Genomic DNA, 26,297 nt, shown 5'->3' on the forward strand with positions numbered 1-26,297 from the left:
CGTCCCTGTTTAGAAGGTAAGAGCCTCCTCGAGGTGTGAAACCTGTTCAGTCTGATCCATCTGGTGACAGGTCACTTCCCTTCTCTATACCTCAGGCTCCTCCCCATCTGCCCAATGGGAACAGGGAGAGTTCTCAAACTCTGGTCAGTTGTGAGCCTGGTTCTGACCTGGGTCCCACCTCCTCTGACACAGGATCATGTGCAGAACATGGGAGCTCTGGCTTGTCCTAAATGCTGTAGAGTGTGAGTTCCTGGGAAAGGGCAGGGGGGTGGGAGCAAGAGGAGAAAGGCAGAGACATTGGAGACGAGGAATTGGGGGGGGAGAAGAGAGAAAATAAATGATTGAAGCAGAAGAGGTGTCCCAACTCCATCTTGCTCATCACAGGTGTTCACAGAGACAGGTAGTTGCGGGTTTTCCAGTGTCAAGTCTGAACTTTGATTCTAACAATGTGCGTTGAAATATCAAGGGGATCTCCACATACCTGATCTCTTCCCTCTCCCCTTTTTTGTATTAATTTTTATTTTTACGTGTTTGGCTTAACTGTGATCGTCTCTTTCCCCACCTGTATTGCAATTTGGGGGTTATGTTTATTGTGCCTCCCTTTTGTTCATGTCGTTATAATTGTAACAGCAAAGGAACCTGCAGGAGCAAAAACTGACTCAAAACTTCATTTCCCCATCATGCCGGAACATCGTATAAACAGCTCACGCAGCTGGAATCATAACACGCAAGGCCAGGGGATGGGAGATGCAGGTTTCCAAGGGTTCTGTCTTTCTCAGATGACACATTCCAGCCCCTTGTGTGCCTCCATCCTGTATGACCTGCTGGACGTTGACACATTTATTGTTTCATTCTATAGATAATGTGATTGTAACACAATGTGACTGAAATTAAACCACTTCCAGATGAGGAAACAACAGAAGAGAAAAGCCATTATTGCATTGGCTGGGAATCAAACCAAGATCAACTGCTTGGAAGACACCTACACACACCACTATACCACCAGTGCATCTGGCAGGAGTAGCTTTCCTGCAGGCTCTGTGCGCTGGCAAAGGGGGTGACACATGACCATGGAAGGAGTGAGCAGGGTGGATGGGCTGGAAGCTGCCTGACAGCTGGGAGCAGAGTTACCATCCCTGAGTGACTGAAAGGGGGCAATGGTGAAAACAGATCTCACTGGGAGCTGGCCCCACAGCAGCCCCGCCCCTAGGAGAGGGGAACTGAAGCTCAACTTCAATCACAGAAAAATCTTCCCTGAGAAGGAAGGGTACAGCTTGTTTTAAAGCCCAGGTTTGTGTTTGTTCCTGCTACATAGGGAGGGGCTGGGTAGTGCTGATTCCAGCCCCCAGACTCTGGGATAAGGAACGAATTCAGGCTGCCAGTGACCTGCAGGAGGGAGATGATCTTTTGACAGTGATGGACGCCTCATCCTAAAGGCCTTTGTCTGCCCCCTTCCAGTGACTGTTTGGCACAGGAATGCAGCCCCCACTCCTGGGTCTCTCCTGGGCAAATAATGTTTCTGTGCAAAACACCAAAGCTTTTAACAGAAAGGAAGAAAAGGAAATGGCCACATGATGGGACTAGGACATAAGGAATGAAACGCACATGGGCGGCGAGTTATATACCCACGTGGTGCCCAGGCACCAGCAATATTCAGAGCCCTGGGGCCCAGCTCCACCAAAGTTTGGGGCCGGGTCTCCCCTCTGGCCCCACCTGCCACCTCCCGTGCTTCCCCCGTGGGTCCCCCGGACCTCCTTGCTGGCCCCATGCATGTCCCTGGGCCCCGGAGGGAGCAGAGCATCCCTGCCTCTTCAATGCAGCTCCATGCTGCCTCCCTGCAGCAACTGCTGCCACAGGGTCCTAGTGCCCCCCCTTCCCAACTCACTGCCAGGGCAGACTGACTCTGAGCCTGCCCTTCCACCTCAGACCCTTCCCTTTTCCAGCGGGACCCTCCACCATCACAGCCCCCCCCCTGCAGTCACCACTCCTGCCCCATGCTGTGCAAGGAGACAGCCCCATCCCCCACCCCAGTGAGGCTATAGTCAGGGGCAACAGCAGGGGAGGAGGTGCATGCAGCACCCCCCAGCCCCCATAATGGGGGAGGCGAGGGAGATTCCTGGACCTCAGACGGGCCCTAGGAACACCTGCAGTGACAGTGGTGGGAGTGAGTGTGCTGCTGGGGAATGAGGGTTCCTCCCAGAGCTTGCTGCTGCCAGCAGGAAAGGGCTGGGAGTCCTCCTTTCTGGCCCTGGGCCCGGAGCAGCCTGCCTGCACCCCAAACTCATCCCCAGCCCTGCCCCACCCCAGATCCCACACCTCCAGCCAGAGCTTTCACCCCCCCACCACATCCTCAACCCTCTGCCCGAGCCCCTCCCACACCCCAAACCTCCCATCCCCAGTCCCAGCCAGAGTCCTCATCCCCCCACACACCCCAACCTTCTGCCCCAGCCCTGAGCCCCCTCCAACACCACAAACCCCTCATCTCCAGCCCCAGATAGAGCCCTCACACACCCCTGCACCCCAACCCTCTGCCCTAGTCCTGAGCCCTCCCACACCCCAAACACCTTATCCCCATCCCAGACACAGCCCTCATCCCCCTGCACCCTAACCCTCTGCTCCAGCCCTGAGCCTCTCCAACACCCCAAACCCACCAGCCTCAGACAGAGCCCTCACCCCCCACACCCCTACCCTCTGCTCTAGCACTGAGCCTCTCCCACACCCCAAACCCATCATTCCCAGCCCCAGCCAGAGCCCTCATCCCCCTGCACCCTAACCGTCTGCCCCAACCCTGAGCCCCCTCCTGCATCATGAACCCCTCATCCCCAGCCCCACCACACAGCCATCACCCCACACCCCAACCCTCTGCTATAGCCCTGAGCCCCCTCCCACACCCCAAACCTCTCATCCCCAGCCACACCCCAAACTCCCTCCCAGAACCTTGGGCAGGTGGGGGGCGGAGTTTGGGCAGGTTCTGGGCACCACCAAAATTTCTACAAACCTACCGCCCATGGAAACACAAGATGCTTCTCCCATGTGCATTGACTTTTAACCTTGTTTGTGGTGGTGTTGTATCCATGTTGGTCCCAGGGGTCCTCTGGGGCGCCGGGCATTAGCCACTTTCGGGAGAGTGGGCTAGATGAACTGGTCTGACTCAGTGTGGCTGTTCTTATGTTCTAACTGCTGGTTATGGAGGAGACGACCTTCCAGGCTACACAGAACTGAAGAAGTGTGTGGGGTTAGCTCCACAGCTTGTCTCTTTCACCAACAGAGGTTGGTCCTCTGCAAGCTCTTACCCTCACCCACCTTGTCTCTCTTGGACTCTGAAAAGTGTTTTCTCTCCACTCCCTTTGAGAGAAGTTACGTTTCCCTTTGGGCAACTATCAGGCTGAAGCAATTGTATTGACTGTGACACTAGAATTGAAGATTTAATATTATAAATAAATGAGTCTAAACCTGAGGTTCTGGTTTTCACATTGGTTTTTCTAACTCAGTTCCCAATGCTCTTCTAGAAAGGCCTCCAGGCTGCCTGCCCAGCCCAGCAAAAGTGGCCAGGAGAAAGCCCATTCTGCTGCTCTTTCAGGTAGTTGAAGGCTGCTATCAAACCCCCCTCACTCCGTCAGTCCCCAGTCTGTGGCAGTGCATAGGATTCTTCCTTCCTAAGTGCAGGACTCTGCACTTCTCCTTGTTGAACCTCCTCAGATTTCTTTTGGCCCAATCCTCCAATTTGTCTAGGTCGCTCTGGACCCAAACCCTGTCCTCCAACGCTTGGATTCTTTACATGCTTTCACAGAGCACAGAGCACATGTTCCATGATTTCATAGGGCAGAGTTTTGTGCTATCGGGAGCTTTCCCTGTGTGGATTTGACAGGTGGATCAACACAGAGACACACTGTGACCCTTCTCAGGGTGCTGAGGGCTGTGAGTCTCCTTGTTGCCACCTGCCACAAGGAAGAGGGAGTTTTGCATTTGGCAGCTGGATGTTAGTGACCAAACTCACCAGCCTGCTGGAACTCAAGGACCCTCCTCTGAGCTACAGCAGCCAACTTAACCCTTGAGTTCCTTCAATGTGTCCCCCTCTGGGGTCCAGCCCAGATCACCAGATACCTGGTGAAATCCCAGATCCTCTCTTCCCCAAGTATCCCAGGTTACTAGTTTTACTGTGGACCATTGCTACTGTATCTCACACAGCACCTGAGTAGTTATTGAACAAGCAAAAAATTTATTTCACAACAGATAGAGATTTAAACAAATGTGAGTGATGGAAACCAACTGTTACCACTAAACAAAGGCAGAAAGCAATAGAATAGAAAGGCCAGCACAAAAAACAGAGAGAGGAACAATAAGATAGTAAAAGGACAATGGTTGGAACTCTCCATTTCTCTCAGTCTTTGGATTGATGGGTACTAGAGCTGTAGCAACAGTTGAGGAACCAGGGTAAATTAAATCAAATTAACTTTTCAAGATTAGCCATCATTTCCTGTATGACTAACAAAACACAAAAACAAGATGACTTTCAGTTTTCCAAAATAATTCACATTATCACACAGTCTCTTACTCTTTATCCAATAACATCACCTATAATGTAACAATAACATATTCAAAGATCACAAATTCTTGTCATATATGTTAGTTTTCTTTTAATCCCCATTGCCAACAACTGAACCTTGGCTCAAGTTGTGGTTTCTTCCAACGGGAGTCCCAACACTTCTGTGAGTTCATATATCTCGGGTTCTTCTGCCATGTGTGTTGGTAGAAGGGGTCTTCTATGTTGCAATGTTTGCATCATGGAGAAAAATACCTCTCTTTTCACACTTTTTAATCTTTCAAAGTAGGAGGAGGTAGAGAAGTAAAGTAAATGCATAAAACACAAGAGAAAACTAAGGCCTGGTCTACACTAAAGACATTTATCGGGATAACTATATTGCTTAGGGGTGTGAAAAATCCACACAGCTGAGCAACCTAGTTACACAGCCCTAACCCCCTGTGTAGTGCTACATGAGCGGGAGAGCTTCTCCTCTCAACATAGCCACCGCCGCTTGCGGGGGCTGGACCAATCAAGTCTGATGAGAGAAATCTCTCTCATTGGCTTAGAGCATCTGTTATTGCAGTGCTACAGCAGTGCAGCTACATTGGTGCAGCTGTGCCAACATCAGCTTAATTGTGTAGCCACAGCGTCAGACACAAAACCATAGAATCAGGACTCAACATGCATGTATCTGGAAGTCTGAAATTGGAGGCTGACAAATACGTTGCCTCATTGGTTACCATCATTTCTACAGCCTGAAAGTCCTTGTTACCCAACCAGGCAGCCAGTTTGGGATCCACAGGGAAGGACTGTCCTATGAAGCACTCTCTCTTTGCATCCAAACAGGGAAGGATGACTGTTCTCAATCTAACCCTGGCATACTTTGGAAATGTAATCAGTGACACTGAACTAGGAAGTGGAGTTGTACAAACCATTTTCCTTGGGTCACCATAGCTTCCTTTACTGGGGTGGAAACCAAGAACTGGGTGTGGACTCTTTCAACCTCAGCTCTTTCCAAATCCTTGGTTTTGGATAGGGTAAATTTACACTTCTCTGAAGAATACTTTACAAAACCACTTAAAATCTCAGCAATGTTAATGAGGAGTGGCTTCCTGAAACATGCCCAGCTTTTCTTTAATTTGGTGGCACAGGTCCAGGGAAGGGACTGGATACAGGCCTGGGATCAGAATCTTCGTTAGTTACCAGAGCTGGAGATTCTATTCAAACATGGCTATTTTTCTGAAGCTATTACATTTTCAACACTGGTTTCATTTTATACACATCTTTAGCGCCTACAAAGGATAAATTCAACTAAAAACTCCACTTCTATTTCCTCAACATCTGTGTCATGAAAGGCTGCATTTCCCATAGCATAGGATTTGCTAGGAGAGATCTTCTGTAGGGCCTGGGCATTTTGCCTAGTTCAAAACCACTTACCATGGAATTCTCTTCCCAGATCATTGGAGACAATATTGCCTTAAACAACTGAAATACACTGTGATCAGATGCACTTCCTTCAGTTAGTTGGGGTTCTGCTGTTGTTCACCATTTCTGAGTGGAGATTTTAAATCACTGCTATTTCTTTGTTAGCCTGTCCAGTAAATTAGAGAGTTCTCTCCTGTTGATAGAACTGCACTTCAACTTTCTCCATGTCATCATGGAGGGATGGGGAAAAAGCAAAGCTGAAATCATAAATGAGGACTTTAGCAAAGGGTCATTGTCTTAAATTCTTCAATAAATCTGAGCTACATCCTACCAAACTGAACTAATATCCAATTGGGTGACCAAACAGCCTTCAGGAAAGATAGAAACCCGCATCACAGAGAGACAATACATGACAAAGAAAGTGTCAAGTGAAATTCCAGAGCAGGTTACATCTGATTATTCAGAGTCGGGACAAGAGATTTTCCCACCACATTGTCCTCTGATCCATTCAAACCTTCTTCCCTCATCCCTGTCTCAATAGTCAGTTATGTTATTTACAATTTTTTTAGTATCCCAGCATGCCCATAATGAGGGAAAAACAGCCCTCTTGCCAGAAGTGGCTTTACAATAGATGGAAGCTGGAATTTAAACTCTAAATGATCACACTGTATTTGGGATCCATTTGAATTCCCCTCCCAGGTCTTTGACACTTTCATCTCCAGTCATAGCGACTCTGATACAGGATTAAAGAAGTCAAAACATCATCTGCAAGCACAGACAACGGAGAATGCTTCATCACATGACACTTTGAGAAGTGGATGGATAGAATGTGACGAAGATAAACTCTATCTGGCTCAGGCAAAAGGTAACAGTTCTTCAGTGAAGGGGAAGGAGGGAATCTCTGAGTCACTCCATCTCCTTCCAGTGTCACAGAAGCTGAAATTATACTTTTTTCCTGCCCCTGCTCCTCTTCATTTACATATAATTTGAAAATTTCCCAATGTAACTGCTCTTCAGCACAACCCAGAGCAACGTGAGAACAACTGACAAGGATACAATTTGGATCACTGGTGACTCTAACAATAACTTTTCAATAGGAGGAATGGTATAAACGTGATGCTCCCTGGTTCCTCATAGGAAGGGCACAGTCCAGTTACTTGTGGGACAACAGAAAGGACAAATAGGTCCATCTCAAAGAGGGCGAACTGCAAAAGGCAAAAATGGGCCACTCATCTGGACAAGCTGAGGGATAACGGTGCTGCAAACAGTTCAAAAGCTTTAAAAGTTACTATGTGGGAATCAGGAAAAGTATTAAAGAAAACAAAGTCTTGATAGCCCTAGAGATTTTTACAATGTTGATCTCCTTGCAGATTCTCTGATGGCTAACATGGGCTGAGTGCCAAGAGAAGGTTTTCCACCCTCATGGCATACAGAGGGCCTCTCCCCTGTGTGGATTCTCCGATGAATAGAAAGGGCTGATGTGTGAGTGAAGGTTTTCCCACACTCACGGCATTTGTACGGCCTGTCCCCTGTGTGGATTCTCTGATGTCTAGAAAGGCCTGATCTGTAAGTGAAGTTTTCCCCACACTCATGGCATTCAAAGGGCCTCTCCCCTGTGTGGATTCTCTGATGTCGAGAAAGGGTTGATCTGTGAGTGAAGTTTTTCCCACACTCACTACATTCATAGGGCCTCTCTCCTCTGTGGATTGTTTGATGCCTAATAAGGTGGGAGCTGCGATTGAAGGTTTTCCCACACTCACATCCCAAACTGCATTCAAAGGGCCTCTCCCGTGTGTGGAGTCTCTGATGTACAGAAAAGGCTGAGCTGCGAGAGAAGGTTTTTCCACACTCAGTGCATGTATTTTTCTCTTTCGCTTAAGGATTTCCTGCTGTGTTATGCTTTCCATGAGGACCTTCTGAGTTCCCCAAGAGGAAATAAATTCATCCACTTTCTCCCCTGGCTGGTTTCCTTGCTCTCTTTTTGGTCTGTGCTGAATCTCTCAGGATTTTCCCTGCTCATGACTCCTGGACACATTCCTTTTCGATCTTTGTGATAATGCTCTGTTTTTACCCACTGGCTCAACATTTTCAGGCTGAGAATTCTGCTCCTCTTTCTCACATGCCATTGCATCACCTGCTGTGGCAGAGACAGAAACCTCAAACAGGGATGGAAAGGGGAAGACCAAACCAAAACAAGTGCTGAAGACAGGTCAAATAAAAATCAGGAGCTGAACTCCCCCAAACTCTTCCCCCAAATAGGAGAGAGGAGGGGGATCAATTCAGCCTTCACATCCCATCCAAATACGCAGGGGGAAGGGAGGAAGCTACTGCCTGGTGTCTGCTAGGATCTATAGGAAGCCATGAACTATATTTACCCTGAGGATATGACCCCTGCAAGGGACAATAATGAACTGAGAGACCTCCCAAGGGAATAGTTGGGCATTCCAGATGTTTCCTTCAGGCACTTACAGATTCTGAGGTGGTTTAATGTTTCCTCACCTGTGCAGGGAGTTCTCAGGATCTCTCTTTCCTCTGAACCCTGGAGGTCTGGGACCCATGGCTCTTCCCCTTGTTCCAGCTGGGAGATCACATCACGCTGGAAAACTAGAAACCCTGCTCAGATGAAAGAAAACAAAGGAGTTCAGTTGATTTCATAAGACTTGGTCATAAAAAAACATTCTATTCATTTAACTTCGGTGCTTAGTGTGACCTGGTGGGCCAGGGGCAGTTCTCACTGAAAATGCCAAAGTTAGGGCAGGCTGAAAAAGGGAGAGTAGATGCTCCCAAAACTGCTGGTTAACACTGAAGTTAAACTCACTGACCAGTCACACACTGTGCTTCTGATCCCCCACATGGGTTATCGAGAAGCTGAAAAAAGAAATCACACAGCCCCCTTTATTCCATCCCAGTTCTCTGACTCCTAATCAGCAGCGAGGTCCAGTACAGTGAGAGGTTATTTAAAAACTCTGCTCACATAAACAAAGTGTTCCTCTGACCCCAAAGGGTCAGCCACATCACCAGGTCAGTATAGGTTTGGATATTACCAAAAATTCCATCCTTCCAGACAATCCTTTAGCATCTAAACTAAAGGTTTAAATGAAAGAAAGACAGAAAGACGTTAAATGGGAAAGCAGTCAGATACGTTCCAAAATGGATATATCAGGTTCTTAGCAGTATTGGTGAGTTGCTGGCTTGAAAGTCCGTCTGGAACACATCCATAGCTTGGATGGGTCATTCAGTCCTTTGTTCCAGAGTTCAGTTTGTAGAGAAGTTGCTCCAGAGGTAGGAAGGGGGATTGAAGACAGAATGGAGATGATGCAGCTGCCCTTTATATTCCTTTTGCCATGTGGCCTGTACTTCCTGTGTTCCAAACACAAGATTCACAGCACATGGCATGGAAAAGCCTTGGAGTTCTCATTACACAGCCATACCCTGGCATGTCTTGCTGACTCAATAGGTGTATCCCCTTGGTCCTTTCCATGGGCTCATTGTACAGCTGATGACCCTCAATGGGCCATCAAACAGGCTAGGCAGTGTTGATGTCAATATGTCTGGGGGTGTCACCCAGAAACACTGCACAAGTCTGGAAATACAGATATACCCTACATATCTATAACTCACAATACAAAGGTGATACAAACATAGAAATAATATCATCATACTTGGCAAATCATGACATTTTTACTGACACCTTACATGGCATATCTAGCACAATTCATTGCAATTTCATCAGATTATATTATTATTTTATTATTAATACCAAAGTGTCTCACAATTCCATCCAGTGTCACACTTGGTAAACCAGTGAATTCCCAGGACCAGTTCCTCAGGGCCTTGAAGATGCCGAACACTGTGCTTATAAGAGATTGAAATACCCACATATCTGCTGGGAACACATACACAGACAGTGTCAGTCTATACCCCTGTGTTCACTCTTCTAGAAAATTATGATCAATTTTGTACACAGTATGGCTTGTGAGGTATCATTTGAAAATGCATAATCTACTGAATATTATCCTCCTGTTAAAATGTGTAGTAACACTGTATGTAAAGTTATGAGATTTTACAGTATGAGATTACTGAAAATGTTACAATTCTGGGGAACACCCACAGAGCAGTTCCTCAGAGACAACAAGGCAAACAGCTGGTCAAACAGCCATTCTCCTGTGGGGGGGGGAAGGTGTGAAGAAGACATTTACATTCCATCACAGGGACCTCTTGAAGCTTTTGTGGAAAACAGCCACATGATTGATTTTGAATCAGCTCAGCCTGAGGCTCTTTTCTTAGTTAAAAGTGCGCAGGGGGCGACAGCTATTGGAATACTGTCCCCTGAGCTAAAAATCACACAAGCATTTTAAAGCTTAAAACCCCAAACAATGACACATATGTTGCATGTTAATTACCTTATTTGGAATATATTGCAAAATATGATGCAAGCAATGTTGGAAATAGTTAAGAAAGGGATAGATACGACAGAATATATCATATATCATATTTGTAAAAACAGCAAATAAATCCATGATAGACCCACATTTTGAATACTGCATGCAGATGTTGTCGCCCCATCTCAAAAAAAGATATATTGGAATTGGAAAAGGTTCAGAAAAGGGCAACAAAAATGATTAGGGGGATGGAACAGTTATGCCAGACCTAACCCCCAGTTTCACTTGAGCAAACAGGAGCTATTTGACACTGTGCGATATGGCTCCTGTGCTCTGTTCCCAAAGTGTTCTGCAGCAGGGGAGGCTCTCTGGTAGTGTGTGTGTGTCACTGGCATATTGGGGTGATGCTGAAACAGGACAGAGTAGAGGTGGCATTGGAGGGCTGGCGTGAACCTTAACTCTTCATTTCCCCTTCCAAGAACCAAGGGGATAGCAACCCTTACCCAGCGAGGTCACAGTCTCATAGTTCTCCTGCATGACATCCCAGTAGAGGGCTCTCTGAGCGGGGTCCAGCAGAGCCCACTCTTCCCTGGTGAAATGCACAGCCACCTCCTCGAAGGTCACCGGCCCCTGAAAGAGCAAGAGTCCAACACTCAGGACCTGCTGCTCCACTCACAGCCCCACTATTTGTGGCAGAGAGGTGAATCAAATGGAAGCTCTGGGTGGATCCCACTCAACAGAGTCCCACCCCCACCCCGCTCAGCGTATCCAGCAAATACCAGGGTGAGGGGACGAAGAGAGAGCCCCTTGTCTCTCCCAGCAGATCCATCACACACCTACTGGCCACCGACTGATACAGGAGATGGAGCCCCTAGCAGGGTCCAGGGAGAGCTCCCTGGTAGGAAGCCCAATAACCTCCCCATTGTGAGGAGCGGGATATGAAGGGAGAGGCAGCTCCAATAAGCCTGACTCCTGGGTGCCCCTTCATATCTCACGGCAGCCACTGGTTAGTGAGCTCAGGCTCCAGCACTGGGAGTCTGGTCAGTTTGACTAGCTCCATGTAGGTGGGCTATTTTCTTTCTTCACAAATTAGGGCACCTCCCAACCTCCTGGGTCTGTTCCTAGAATCTAGGGCACTTATTAAATAACTCCCAGCAGGTTTGCCACACCCTGGCCTCCTCCTTTCCCCACGCTGTGAATTTCCTGCCCGGCTCCAACCTTCAAACCAGACTGTGCAAACCTTCCCATCTCTGGTGTATTTGCTCTCCCTCTCCTCCAGCAGGAACCCACCAGCAACCCCCCGATAATCCCTACCTGAGTTGGCTCCACTGCAGGCATTTCTCTTCCCTGTCCCACGCCAGGCTGGGATGAGCTGGAGGAAAACATGGACGCCATTCTGCAGCCTGTCTGGGGGAGAAGGGCAGTTGTGGGCGTTTCAGAACCAGTTTTAGTTAACTTCACATCAGAATTCCCCCAGGCCCCTTCCCTGCACACAGACACCCTAGATTCTGCCATGCAGGGAAATGCTCAGTCTGTTTATAACAATGTAGACCTGGCCCCTCCTGCCATGCTAAGCCCAGACACATTTTTAACCTCCCTTCTCCCTCCCCTCACCCCCTAACAAAGTCTGTGAACACAAGGCTAGAAAAGAGCAGAACCAAAGGAGTCACTGTGGGGGATTCCCTCAGACACTGACCCCACGGCAGCCACACCCCAGCAGGGGGAATATGGAGTCAGGAACTAGCTTTTCCTCTGTCTGATCCTTGTTTTGTTCACTGGAAAGTGGTTCTGCCCAGGGATGCAGCAATACATGTGTCTGGGTGGAAATCTCTCCCCCCTCATTTCTCCCACTGCCCCTTTCAGTCTCTCCTTCCCCTGTCCTCTCTCCCTGCCCCTCTGGCTGGGAAAGTCCCATTCCTGGGGGCTTTGCTCTCCCAGGGCTGGATTTTCTCCTGGCAATTGCTAATGGGAGGAGAAATAGGGAGGGGCTGTTTGTGCAGAGTCACTTTCTTGCCAGACCCGAAGACTTTCCCTGAGGTCTTTCAGTTACCTGGAGACTTGGCTCAGAATTTAGTATTAACAGGGCCCAGGGCTGCCCTAGGAGGCTAGGACCAGCTGGAGAAAGTCATCCCCTGGGCCAGGCAGAGAAGCAGCTTTAATTCAGGTCTCTTCCCAGCACAGAACCCCACTGGGGGAGCAGCAGCTACTAAGCCTGGTCTCCCAGATCACAATGGAGGCTGCAGCGTCTGACCCAGGAAGCTGAACCCCAATATCCTGAGCAGAGAGGGACAGAGCGTTTGAGCAGCTTCCCTCCTTTAGCTCTCTGGGGAGAGCAGCTAATGAGAGCCCCTCCTCACAGGGAGAATTGCTGATCTCATTTGCCCCACTGTCGATCCGGAGTCACTCCTTGTCTTTCCATACAGTGACTCTGGATTAACAATGGTCTCAATGAAACCAGAGTTCAGAAAGAATGAGTCCAGAATGCTGTGGAAGAGACCATTGTGCGGCAGTGCTGACCCCCTTCCCTCCTCCCTCACCCCGAGATCCAGGACAAGGACTGGACAATCTAGGACAAGGACTGGACAATCTAGGACAATGGAACTGGAAGTTCCTGCACTTTTCAAGAGGGGAGCAGAGCAAAAATCTGTGATTTCACCTTACAGTGTCTGATAAGTGGCTAGAAAGTTATCACAGTGACTGGGCCTGGCTGGGGAATGTCGGGCAGTGCTTGGAGCCAGGATTCTGGCATAAGCTAATCATGGAGAAGCAGCAAGGTTAGGAGCAGCCCCCAGAGCCCAGCCAACCCCCCCCCCCCAGATACTCCCTGGAACCCACCCTCCGGAGTCCCTGGCCAGGGACCTCAGATACCACTCAGAGCCCCACTGGCCAGACAACCCCCACCAGACCTTCATTGCCAGGTAGGGAATCCCAAAAGGTTCCCCCCACCAAGAGACCACAACAGCCAGAGACCCCCAAAGGGACCCCCACTGGGAACTCAGTCCTCACTGCCTGCCTAGGATCCCCCGCCCTCCAGCAGGATCTGCCCTGCCCTTTGCCTGGCACCCTCCTCCTCCCCTGCGGGATCCTGGTGCTTTACAGGGGCACCCCGGCCTAGCGCCGGGATTCTCCCACACACACTCTGTGCACTGGGCACGGCAGCGATCCCAGGAGTCTGCGGGAAGCCCAGACAGAGCCCTGGCACAGCACCAGGCTCCTCTAACCCCTGTCCCGCCTCCCCAAGAGACGCCCCCCCCAGCTGTTCTGCAGCCACCAGGCCCCCAGCGATACCCACCTCCAGGACCCACAGCCTCAGGGCTGGGCACATCACACCCACCCCCTGAAACCCCAAATCTCCAGAACCCACCCACCTCACGCGGGTCCCCCCGGCCCCGCCACCCAGAGGCCTCCCCACCACAATCCCCTTCAGCTGCTATCTCCCCCACAGCCCCACCCCACCCAGCAACACTGTTACCTCACAGTGCCTGAGAAGTGGAGAGAAAGTGACCACCGCCCCCTGCTGGCCAGTCACACAGGCAGAGGGAGCCCTGGGGGATGTCTCTTGAACAGGAGTATGGAAGGCCTGGAGGGACAAAATAGGTAAGAAATGTCCATGGCCTGTCACTAGCAAATAATGGCCACCCTGGATCCACCACAGAAGTGGCTACATCTTAGCACTGCCCAGTCACCCAGAGGCCACCAGATGATGCCAATAGCCGGGGGCAGGATTTCTCTGGGGCACTGAAATGTTTCAGGGGGTTGGTGAGTGAGCTCAGCCTTGCATCCATCCCTGATGTTTCATGGACTAACAGCAGCAGCGTAAAGAAAGAGCCGAGCCAATATCTCACTGTCAGAGGGGAAGGTGCCACGTCCCCTCTGTGACCTCCAGGGGAATAAGGCAGCGCTTCAAAGGAAAACGTTAGAAGTGGCAGGGGAGAAATAGGAAAGGAAAACGCCCCTTTTCTCAGGAGATACAAACTCGACTCCCTCCTGTCTCTATCACCAGTGGATTTAGCCTCCCTCCTTGTGAGCTGTCAATAAAATAAAGAGGCAACAAGGTGGTTTGGCACAAACAAAGGTCAGTGTAGTCAGGGTAAAGGTACAGAAAACTGGGGGAAGAAGGGAAAATGCAAACGTAATGAATCCAATCAAACAGCGACTGGCTTTGGGAGCTTAACACTCAGGCCCAGAAACCCTCCCTTGGAAACCGGAAAAGACTAAACGATGTCCCAGCACAGAAACCTTTCCCCCCTGTGCAGGTGCAGCGGGTCCCACGGGCCGGCGCGAGGCCCAGGACCTTCCACTCTCCGGCTGGTTTAGAGCCGTTGAGGAGGAGCACTGGGGCGTCCAGACGACGGGTGGGTTTCGTCGCTGGCTGGGAGGCCCTGTGGGAGGCTGGACACCAGGGATGCAGGACGGCAGGAATGGGGGTGACAGGCCTCCTGTTCCTCAGTCTCACGGCGGGACCGAGGGGGCTCGTCACTCTCCGGCTCGGGAGCGCTGGGAAGACCCGACCGTGGAGGGGCCGTCGCTGGGGGGGGGCGGCCCCGCGCAGCCGCTGAGCACGTCCTTATATCACTTCTGTGGCGGGAAAAGTGCTGAGGAGATGGAACGCTGAGGGCTGGTTTTGGCGGGAAAAACTGGTTTGGACTGGTTTGAGCCTGTCCCCTGATGGTAAACAAGTCCCCTCTCAGAGATGGAGTCCAGGGGTCAATAGTTCATATGCTCCAGATTGGATCTTATTCTAAAGCCAGTGATTTAACATAAGAACATAAGAAAGGCCGTACCGGGTCAGACCAAGGGTCCATCTAGCCCAGTATCTGTCTACCGACAGTGGCCAATGCCAGGTGCTCCAGAGGGAGTGAACCTAACAGGCAATGATCAAGTGATCTCTCTCCTGCCATCCATCTCCATCCTCTGACGAACAGAGGCTAGGGACACCATTCTTACCCATCCTGGCTAATAGCCATTTATGGACTTAGCCACCATGAATTTATCCAGTCCCCTTTTAAACATTGTTATAGTCCTAGCCTTCACAACCTCCTCAGGTAAGGAGTTCCACAAGTTGACTGTGCGCTGCGTGAAGAAGAACTTCCTTTTATTTGTTTTAAACCTGCTGCCTATTAATTTCATTTGGTGACCCTAGTTCTTGTATTATGGGAATAAGTAAATAACTTTTCCTTATCCACTTTCTCAACATCACTCATGATTTTATATACCTCTATCATATCCCCCCTTAGTCTTCTCTTTTCCAAGCTGAAGAGTCCTAGCCTCTTTAATCTTTCCTCATATGGGACCCTCTCTAAACCCCTAATCATTTTAGTTGCCCTTTTCTGAACCTTTTCTAGTGCTAGAATATCTTTTTTGAGGTGAGGAGACCACATCTGTACACAGTATTCGAGATGTGGGCATACCATGGATTTATATAAGGGCAATAATATATTCTCAGTCTTATTTTCTAATCCCTTTTAATGATTCCTAACATCCTGTTTGCTTTTTTGACAGTCTCTGCACAATGCGTGGACATCTTCAGAGAACTATCCACGATAACTCCAAGATCTTTTTCCTGACTCGTTGTAGCTAAATTAGCCCCCATCATGTTGTATGTATAGTTGGGGTTATTTTTTCCAATATGCATTACTTTACATTTATCCACATTAAATTTCAATTTACTTCATAAACATCTTATTAACCAACTAACTGAACATATTGAACAGTTTATACTTCTCACACCTAACAGTGTTTGTCCTCCAGATGTGTTTACAGGTGTGGAGTTGTGGGGGAGAGAGGCCAATTCATGTCTCTACCCCCCCTTTCATAGTTTCTTCCAACTGGCTAGGAAGTACCTTTGCTAGGATGTGAGTCAAGCAGTGCCCATTGTCGCTGTGCTATCTCGGAGAAGTCTGCATTGTACACGGTTCCTGGGATAGTCCTTGGGAGTGTGGATCCCTTTAATGGGCCAGCAGTGGGTCTGACTCCTCCATTGTCACACCTGAAAGGTTGGTGGTGGGCATTTCCCAACCTCATCTCAGTCACACACACAGAGCAAATCTTCCCAGCCAATGCTACACACACAATCCAACACAATAGTAATGTTCAACAGACCAAGACTTTTGAAATGACACCTCACCAGGCAGACTTTGTACAAACCGTATCACCATTATATGAGACTGGTGAATATGGGGCTTCCAGGGTGCTGCTTTGAGCACAGCGAGCCACCCCTGGGCTGACACTGCAGTGGAGACGTACCCTTAGAGTCCATCTCTCCTGGGATAAAGATGGCAGCATGGCTGGCCTGGGCCATCTGACGTGGGCTCATGAAGCTAAAGCCGAAAGGCTAAAAACTGTGGTGCAGATATTTGTGTTCACACTGAAGCCTGGGTTCGGAAACCCTCACCCCTCGTGGGGTCTCAGAGGTTGGGCTCAAGCCCATCTGTCTGCACTGTAATTTTATAGTCTTGCAGCCCAAGCCCCATAACCCTGAGTCAGCTGACCCGGGCTTTGCGACAGGTGCCCTGGGTGTGTTAATCGCAGTGCAGACATAACATTAGGCTACGTCTCCAGTGCAATGAAACACCCACGACTGGCCCGTGTCACGTTAATCAGGGTCATGCGGCTTGGGCTGTAAAGTTGCAGTGTCCGTGTCTCGGCTCAGGCTCAGTCCCCTGCTCCAGGAGCGCAGAAGGTTGGGAGGGGGTTTAGCAAGTGGAAATGGTAAAACCGCAGGGGAGTATTACCCTGGACTCATGGCATTTCTCCATCGGTCTGTCTGCTCTGGGGCAGGGACAGAAACACGTCCTGCTGCTTTTGTTATTTCAAAGGGCGGTTTAGGATTTTCATTCTCATACTCGGTGCACAAAACAGGACTCAACCCTCGGCATAAACTAAACGAGCTGCCCACAGATTCTGGCAGCCACAATGAGCATTTGGTGTGAGAGCTCAGACCTGACCCTGTCCCAGAGCGACGGGATCGTTTGTGAGGGGACTGGACCACTGACCTATCAGCTCCTAACTCCCAAACTTTCAGTAACTCTATCCTCAGTGCCTGTGAGTGTAATTTAAACCATAAGAAAAACCACACTAGGCTAGACCGAAGGTCCATCTAGCTCTGAATCTTGTCTTCTGACAGTAACCAGTACCAGGTGCCCAAAAGCAACTCAGTAAGGTACCACTGGAACTTGAACCCAGGATGTCCTGTATACAAAACAGTGGTTTTAGCCAGCTAAGCCATGGTGCCTACAGTTGCTGAAGGGATCATGTCTGCGCACACCTGACTCTCTGCCAACCTCCATCTGGGCCTGACAAGCTTTGCTGGTGTTTGGATTCAGTAAAGCAGAGGAGCAGGTGAAGTTTTACTCCCAAGGTTCTTTGGACAGGTCTACACTACAAAATTAGATCGGTGTAACTACATTACTCAGGGGTGTGAAAAATTTACCTCCCTAAGCAATGCAGTTATATCAGCCTAACCCCGGTGCAGATAGCACTGTGCCAACAGGAGGGCTTCTTCCATCAACATAGCTTGGGGAGGGGCTTGGTTAGTGAAGATGAAGAGAATAGGTGGCCCATGGCTCTTGCATTTGGGGAGGCTGGGTGTGAGCGCTGGACGCTCCCTAGAAGTGGGGGGCCCATTGGTGCCCAGACCATGGTACTGCCCCCCCACCCTTCTCCTCTCTCTGAGGCCCCACCTGTGCTCCCCCCTTGCTCCTGTTTGGCCACTTCCCACCCCCCGCTCTTCCTCTTTGGCTGAGGACGGCTGATCCACCTCTCGCTCACTCCTCTCCTCCCCCAAGGCCTTCCTGCCTGCTGCTCGTGCCTCTCCACCCCCTACCACACGGTCTGCCCACCAGCCGCCACTGCTCTGACCCGTCCCTGCAAACCAACCTGCCCATCACCCACACCTCTCTGCCTCTCCCTTGAGACCCGCCCTGTCCATGTCTTTCTTCGGTCGTCTGTTGTTATTCCATGAAACATCAAGAATGGAACAAAAAGCTGAGTTTACTCCAGGGTGAGGAAAGAAAGGAGCCACCAAACCCCCGGCATTGCTGCTTTAGTTAAAATGTTTAGTTAAAACAGCTATTGAATGTCCTCCCTATGCCCCTTGTGTCTCCAGAGCACATCCATGCTAGCAGTTCGTGGATGGCAACAGAGAGCAGTGCACTGTGGGCAACTATCCCACTGTGCAACTGGCTGCAGGGTGTTTTGGGAAGGGTTTGCAATGCCTCACGGAGTGGTACAGCATCACATGATGCAGGTTTCTCTATCCCACCGTTCCACGGGCATCTTACTAGATTGCCAGCTGCTTTTCAACTGCGGTGTGCGTGGCGGGGTAGAGACTGTTTGTGTTCTGGGGAGAGACAGTGTGTGTGCTGGGGAAGAGTGAGTGTGTTGAGCTAGGTAGGAGAGGATCATTATTATCCCTACTTGAAAGAGGGAGAAGCTAAGGCTGAGAAAGGAGAATTGACTTGTCTTAGGTCACACGGCCAGTCAGTGGCAGAGTTGGGAATAGGACCCAAGAGCCCTGATTTTCAAACTAACCATTGGATCTTGAATTTCAGACACTGAATGACCTGAATAAAGTGCTCTCAGATGAGCTCCAGACCAACAACAGTGCACAGGAATTATTCAGCAAGTATTTGAGGAGAACTGCAGTGTTAGAGAGAATCATGAACTGCTCAGAGACCGTTAATGCAGAGAAGCAGCAAAATTCATCAAACATAGAACTGGTTCTGATTTATTTCCTTGGTCTTAAAAGAGACCAACAAGGACCTGAGTCTCCTCCCTGTCAATAACCCCCTGCTCAGCCAATCAGGGTAGAGACTGAGGACGGGAGGCTGAGGGTTCTCACCAGAGAGCCCAAAGGATGGCCCAGGTCACTGGTGGGGATCACTGCCCGAGCACTATTTCAGCCCCACATTTTTGGGTGGATCTCCCAAAGTGGGAGCTGCAGAGCACTTCCCTGCAACACACACACACACACACCCCTCCTGGTATTGGGAGGAGAACAGGAGAAAGGACAAAAGAAGGAAGAGACGAAGAGAAAGGAGGGAGAGATGGTTGGAGGAAAAAGTGAAACAAAAAGTACAAACCCTAATGTCCCCAGTGATTCTAAGGGACAAAATCCCAGGTGCGGAATGAAATTCTGCCTCTTTAAGCTCGTGTTTTCCATGCCTAGAAATCAACTGTCACCAGATGGATCAGACTGAACAGGTTTCAAACCTCCAGGAGGCTCTTACATTCTAAACAGGGACTGCTGTTTTCTAGTAAAATCACTAAAAGGGAAGGAGAAAACTCAAAAGAGGTTCCTCCTGGCGCTCACGTCCATGAACCTGAATACTCTCAGTCCTCAAAGAGAGACCTGGAGAAGGAGACTTGCTGAAGCAAAGCCACAGGGGTCTCTGAGGTTTCCCTGGCCCCTCACCCCTGTCCTGCCTGGCTGATGTCAGCATCTCTCTGTGAGGTCACCACCTCCCCACCACCGTGGACCAATAGTCTGAGGTCCTGCAAAAGGCCTTTGTGATGTCACTGCCACACGCCTCCCTTGCTGGGCCAATGTCCTGCCCCTGGCCAGGCACTTTGGAGGTTTGAGCTACTCCCTGGGGATCACCCCACTCAAGGAGCGTTCGTTCTAGGCAGCAAGCCGGCTAGACAGGGAAACATCAGACGCTGCTCCCAATGCTACACTCAGATTTTCAGAAATGAGTCAACTTTATGGCCGGAAGAGACCATTAGAGCATCTAATCTGACCCCCTGCATATCACAGGCCTCCTGTAGGACACAATAGCAGGTCAGGGAGGGGGCCTGAGGAAGCGTGCAGGCAGGCAGTGGTGGGGGGGGGCAGGTGAGCTGGCTGCTGGCCCCAGCTCACCTCCACTCCACCTCCTCCCCTGGATACCCCGCCTCGCTTTCCCCCCTCCCCCTGCTAATCAGCTGTGCACGCAGGAAGCCTTGGAGGGAAGAGAAGCCGTGTGGCGGCTTCACACTCAGGCCCAGCAAGGTGGAGACGGAGACGAGGTGAGCTGGGGCAGGGGGGCTGCCCGCACTGCAGCAGGTAACCCCGGGGGGGGGTCAGGTGAGCTGGCAGTGGGGGAAGAGAGCTGAGGAGGTGAGCGGGTGGGCAGTGGGGGGGGGGTCAGGTGAGCTGGCGGTGGGGGAGGAGAGCTGAGGAGGCGAGTGGGCGGGCAGGCAGGTGAGCCGTGGAGGGTGGGGGACTGAGGGGAGTGGGCGGGTGAGCCGGCGGCACGGAACTGGGGGCTGAGGCGGGGAGTGGGAGGGGCTGGTGAGCCGGCAGCAGGGGACTGAGGAGACGAGCTATGAGTCCCTGGCTGACCTGTTCTGCTGATCTGGTCGGGCTCCCAGCCCCTCTCCAAGGGTTGCAGCTGTCTGGAGGTGCTGCCTTCCTCAGTCCCACCTCATTCATTCAACAGGGCGACTGATTACCAAGTGGGGGAAAGATCTTATTCTACTTCTAGCAAAAAAACATTTTTCTTTTACCTTAATTATACTACCTTAGGGGCCCCCTATAACATATTAGCAAGGTTCATTACCGCTGTTTTGGCGGGACAGTGCTGGGGAAGGAGGGTTTGTTTCCACGGGGTGGGCGGCACTTGTGGGGGGATTGTTTCAGGGGGTGTAGGAGGATAGGGAACCACGGAAGATTTTGTTACGGCCTAGCTTAGGCAGTTTCACTTTCTCAGCACCCGGTCATTGGACACGGCATGCCAGTTCCAGCCTGCCATAACCGGCTGGAACCGCTGCGTGGAAAGCCCCTAGGCTGTTGGCCAAGGGGGCGGCCCCGGAGGGTGGAAAGTCCTTATTGCATTATGTATGAGCTGGCTTGCTGCTGTTTATATAAATATGAGCATGCTTTGTGTCTGCTTTTGGACTCCGTACCAGGCCGAGCTCCAGGGCGCTGGGTTCCCTGCCTCCATGACAGCAATGCTTGGAGTCTCCGTTGCAGGTGTGTCACTTTACCTTCATTAAAGCCAATAACTCACAGTGTGTGTGGGCCTCGTTCTTGCAGAGCACCCTGGGAGGGCCTACCGCTCCCATAGAACCTAACAGAAGAGAACTGGAATAGCTGAGGGAATTGATTCTATGACGTCCGATTAGCCAGTGGGGTAAAACCAAAGTCCTCTCTGCATGGCTGGTGTGACGTGCTTTAACAGTAAAGGCTTTGGGTCAGCTTTGGGAAGTTAGCCCTTTCAGCGCACCAAATATACATATTGCTGGTGGGGACTGCCCTCATTGGTCATCAGAACGGCCATACTGGATCAGACCAATGGTCCAGCCAGCCCAGAATCCTGTCCTCCCACAGTGGTCAATGCCAGGTGCCCGCGAGAGAATCAACAGAACAGGGAATCATCAAGCGATCCATCCCCTGTCGCTCATTCCCAGCTTCCGGCAAACAGAGGCTGGGGACACTTCAAGAGCATGGTTTTGTATCCCTGCCCATCCTGGCTAATAGCCAATGATGGACCCATCCTCCATCAACTTATCTAGTTCTTTGGTGGACCCTGTTATAGTCTTGGCCCTCACAACATCCTCTGGCAAAGTTTCCCCAGGTTGACTGTGTGTTGGGTGAAGAAATACTTCCTTTCGTTTGTTTTAAACCTGCTGCCTATTCATTTCACTGGAGGACCCCTACTTCTTGTGTTATGAGGAGTAAATAGCACTTCCTTACAGATCCAGACTAACACGGCTACCCCTCTGATACTTCCTTATTTACTTTCTCCAAACCTGTCCTCATTTTATAGACCTCTATCCTAGCCCCCCCCTTAGTCATCTCTTTTCCAAGCCGAAAACTCCTGTCTTAATAATCTCACCTCACATGGAAGCTGTTCAAGACCCCTAATCATTTTGGTTGCCCTTTTCTGTACCTTTCCCAATTCCGATATATCTTTTTGAGATAGGGGACCAGCTCCAGTATTCAAGATGTGGGCATTCCACAGATTTATACACAGGCAATATATTTCTGTCTCGCTAGCCATCCCTTTCCTAATGACTTCCCGACATTTTGTTGGCTTTTTTGACTGCCGATGCACATTGAGTAGATGTTTTCAGAGAAGTATCCACAGTGACTCCAAGATCTCTTTCTTAAGTTGTAAGAGCTAATTTAGACCCCAGCAGTTTAGATGTAGAATTGGGATCATGTTTTCCCATGTGCATTACTTTGCATTGATCCACATTGAATTTCATCTGCCTTTTTGCTGCCCAGTCACTCAGTTTGGTGAGATCCCTTTGTCACACTTTACACTCTCTTTTGGATGTAACTAATTTGAGTTGGTTTGTATCATCTGCAAATGTTTTCACCTCACTGTTTACCCCTTTTTCCAGATCACTTAGGAGTATGTTGAACAGTGCTGGTCCCAGTACAGACCCCAGGGGGACACCACTATTTACCTCTCTCCATTCTGAAAATCCGTCCCTTTCTTTCTTGCCTTTGAACCAGTTACCTATCCCAGAGAGGACCTTCCATCTTATCCCATTTTGCTTCAGAGCCTTTGGGGAGAGACCTTGTCAAAGGTTTTCTGAAAATCTAAGTATACTATATCCACGGGATCACCTTTAGCCACATGCTTGTTGACTCCCTCAAAGAATTATAGTAGATTCGTGAGGCATGATTTTCCTTTACAAAAACCATGTTCATTCTTCCCCAATGTAAGCGGGGGCAGACTCACCCGGCAGCACCTCCTGCTGGTTGTCTTGGGAATTAGCTCTCCAGCTGTCAGAGCACCCTCTGCAGGCTGGTGATCTGCCTTACCGCAGCTTGCCCCATTCCTCCCAGGACCCCAGTGCCCCTTTTACCCTGACAGTACCCCCCCAGTTCTGGGTCTCCCCCTCCCAGGGGAACCCCCACCCACTATCCCCACGTCACCTCAGTCTTGGCTACTGCCCAGTCTCCATCCAGCCCCCATTCACTGGGGCAGACTGCAGTATGAGCCACTCATCACAGGCAAAGGGGTTTGGACCTGCCGCCTCTGCTTCCCCCTGGGCTGCCCCATTGCAGCCCTGCACCTATTCAGCCTATAGTCAGGCCTGCAGCCTGGGGCTTTCCAGGCCAGAGCTCCCAGCTCCTCTGGCCCTTCCCCAGCCCTGCTCCCACTCTAGGGGTCTTGCTTAGGTCCCTGCAGCCAGGCCCTTCTCTCGCTACAAGCAGAGGGAGACTGACTGGGCTCCTGGCTCACAGCCTCTTATAGGGGCCAGCTGGGCCTGACTGGGGCATGGCCTCAGCTGAGCCTGCTTCCCCCAATCAGAACAGGCTCCTTGCCCCAGCCCCAGCCCTCTCCTGGGCACTTCAAGCCCTGCAGGGCAGGAGCAGGTAACCACCCGCTACACCCAGCAAATTCCGTTCACCGATGTGTCTAATCATTGGGCTCTACAATTCCACCCAATGTGCCTGGTACTGACGTTAGGCTCAGTGGCCTGTAATTGCCAACCGCGTCTCTGGAGCCTTTTTCATACACTGCTCCAGCCAGGGACTAAAGGCCACCCCAGACTTTCCCCTTCTCCCTTCTGGGAAACCAAGTTCAAGTTCTACAAGCAGCTAAAGAAGCCTCAACCCTGCATCTGAATTAATGTCACATTTCTCACTGCCCGACACATTTCATTTCAATCCCAGGTGAGTCCACTTCAGTCATTCCTCAGCCCCATTCCTTCACCCTCCTGCCTTAGCTTAGGGCATTGCGCCCCCCTGTGGGCATTTCATGTCCCTCCTCAGTTTCACATACAGACACAATTTCCTTTGCTGTTCAACGAACAGCAAAACCTTTCTGTGTCTCTAGTCTGAGCCAGGGCATTCAACTCCATTGAAACCTTATTTCCTGCAATGGCAATGGCCAGACAGAGGGGACGTGGCCACCCTCAGCCCTGAGAGTGAGATATTCACTCTCCTCTTTCTTCAAGCTGCTGTTGTTAGTCCATAAAACATGTACCATGGAGTAAAAAGCTGAGTTTACTCCAGGGTGAGGAAAGAAAGGAGCCACCAACTCCCCGAAAAATCTCTGTGCCCCAGAGAGAACCTGCCCCTGCTATTGGAATCACTGATGTGCTTCAGCTACAATGGGGAAAGTATCTACTCTCATGGGGGTATAGCTCAGTGGTAGAGTGTTTGACTGCAGATCAAGTGGTCCTTGCTTCAAATCCAAGTGCTCTCTAATAAGCCTCTTATTGTTTTCTTTTTTTTAAAAAAGAGAAAACATTTTCATGTCCATTCTCCATTATGTTCAGGAGCTCCACTATACGGGAATGCTTGAAATGAATGTGACACTCAACATTTCACTGTCCAAATGCATAAAAACCTAGCAAACCTGTCCATCAGCTGAAATCAGTTCCAAGCCTCTAAGTGTCTAGTTTATGTTTTCATCAATTAAACAAAGGGATCATATGAATGTACATTTGCAGATCCTTCCTCTCCAGGGCTGTGCTGTGCAGAAGAACAAGAACCACATCCAGTTGGGGTTCAGGAGTCTGACGAGCAAAGGCCACTTGGTGCAGGCTAAAGTCACCAGCACTTTGGCTCCTTCCCATTCAACCAGCAGCTGGGCCCCCAGGACAAGGCATGAGAAGAAGACAGTGGCTGTGAGCAGGAAAATAGCCACCAAGAAGCTGGCTAAAGCTGTCAAGATCCCCAGGGAGGTCACCATGCCCATGTCTAGAATGTACTGACTGCAGCGGGGACCAAAAAGGCAGAGAAAAGCCCTCAAAAGTTCTAAGCTGCCAAGCCCCAGAAGGTGATCACAATCCTACCTAAAATCAAGACAGGATAAGGCTAATGTCACCTCCAAAGCCAGGGCTAAGAAGGTAACACTGAGAAAGAAGTGGAGAGATTTCCATGGGGATGACTCCTGCTCACCTAATGGCTCTGTTATGAATCACCATGGACCACCCGGAGAGATCAAAGTCCTGCAGGACAAACAGCCCCATGGACAGTATAATGAAGTGGTGGCAGTGGGGGGAAGTGCTGTGTTTCGTGTAACACCTGCCAGGTGAGAGATGCACTGACAGGGCAGCTGCCCATGAGCTCATTCTCTTCGATCTGCTTCTGCTGTTATTTCAGAGCCAGCACTAGCGGGAGTGTGTCCCTGTCACTTCACCAGCTCTAGAACAGGCTCTGTCTGCAGCCCAGCTCTGATTAATCCCACTTTTTAATGTATTCCTACTGCGATACTTTCCCAGTTCTCTGCCTCATTCTAACATTCCGGTCAGAGACTGAATATGGGGAGGGATGGACTAATTTGTGTGACATTCGGTAAGTTGCCATCGTATGTGATTGAACCTCTGCTGGAGGTGGGCAGGAGCCTGTTACACACATAAAATAGCTAAGCTTGACCAAACTACCTGCTACACATTCAAACCTTCCTGTACACACACAATAGAAATTGGGGCTCTGAGAAACGGCAACTTTTCTTTAACACAGATCATTGTTTTCTGTACTTCCAGAGGCACTGAAATAGAAGCACATTACCTTTAAACAGCTGGGATTTCATGATCAGCAGCAAAGCCTCTGTAAATTTACCACCCATAGAGCTGATTGTTTCTAACTGCAGGGTTAGCCAGACCATTCAGTAACATTATCGCTCTGTTCACAAAGCCTTTGGTTAGTGACGAATCATGAGACTTATCCCTTCCTGCTGTAATTCCATTGATTCCAGTGTCTCTTTCCCCATTTCTGGTTCCAAGAAAATAAACAAATTAAAACAACCTTCAGAACTAACATGCTGTGGGAAAGTGGAAATGTTGATAGCTCAAATAATTCAGTTTCTTCTCTGACTTGTGTGTGTCTATCTGCTGTGTGTGTGTGTGTAACCGGTGGGGCATTTTGTTTGCCCCTGGCAGGTTCAACCCTGTCAGATTTGTCTGTGGGGAGGGGCCAGAGAAAACACACCTTGGCCTTCCAGGTTGGGGTTAGGCAATGGAATAACAACCCTGTCCCATAAAAAAAACAAATAATGTTACAGAAACAGTGGTAG

The 26,297-nt window shown here is 49.9% G+C and overlaps 1 non-coding gene and 1 pseudogene across 1 annotated transcript; one reads left to right on the plus strand and one right to left on the minus strand.

Annotated features, from left to right (window-relative positions):
* Positions 1 to 26,297, minus strand: part of LOC120381704 — a 177,110-nt pseudogene that overhangs the window by 98,594 nt on the left and 52,219 nt on the right.
* On the plus strand, positions 24,411 to 24,482 carry TRNAC-GCA. The gene has a single exon. It is a non-coding gene; the product is annotated as a tRNA-Cys (tRNA).

The sequence above is a fragment of the Mauremys reevesii genome, linkage group 14 (assembly GCF_016161935.1).
Source record: "Mauremys reevesii isolate NIE-2019 linkage group 14, ASM1616193v1, whole genome shotgun sequence".
Classification (NCBI taxonomy): domain Eukaryota; kingdom Metazoa; phylum Chordata; order Testudines; family Geoemydidae; genus Mauremys; species Mauremys reevesii.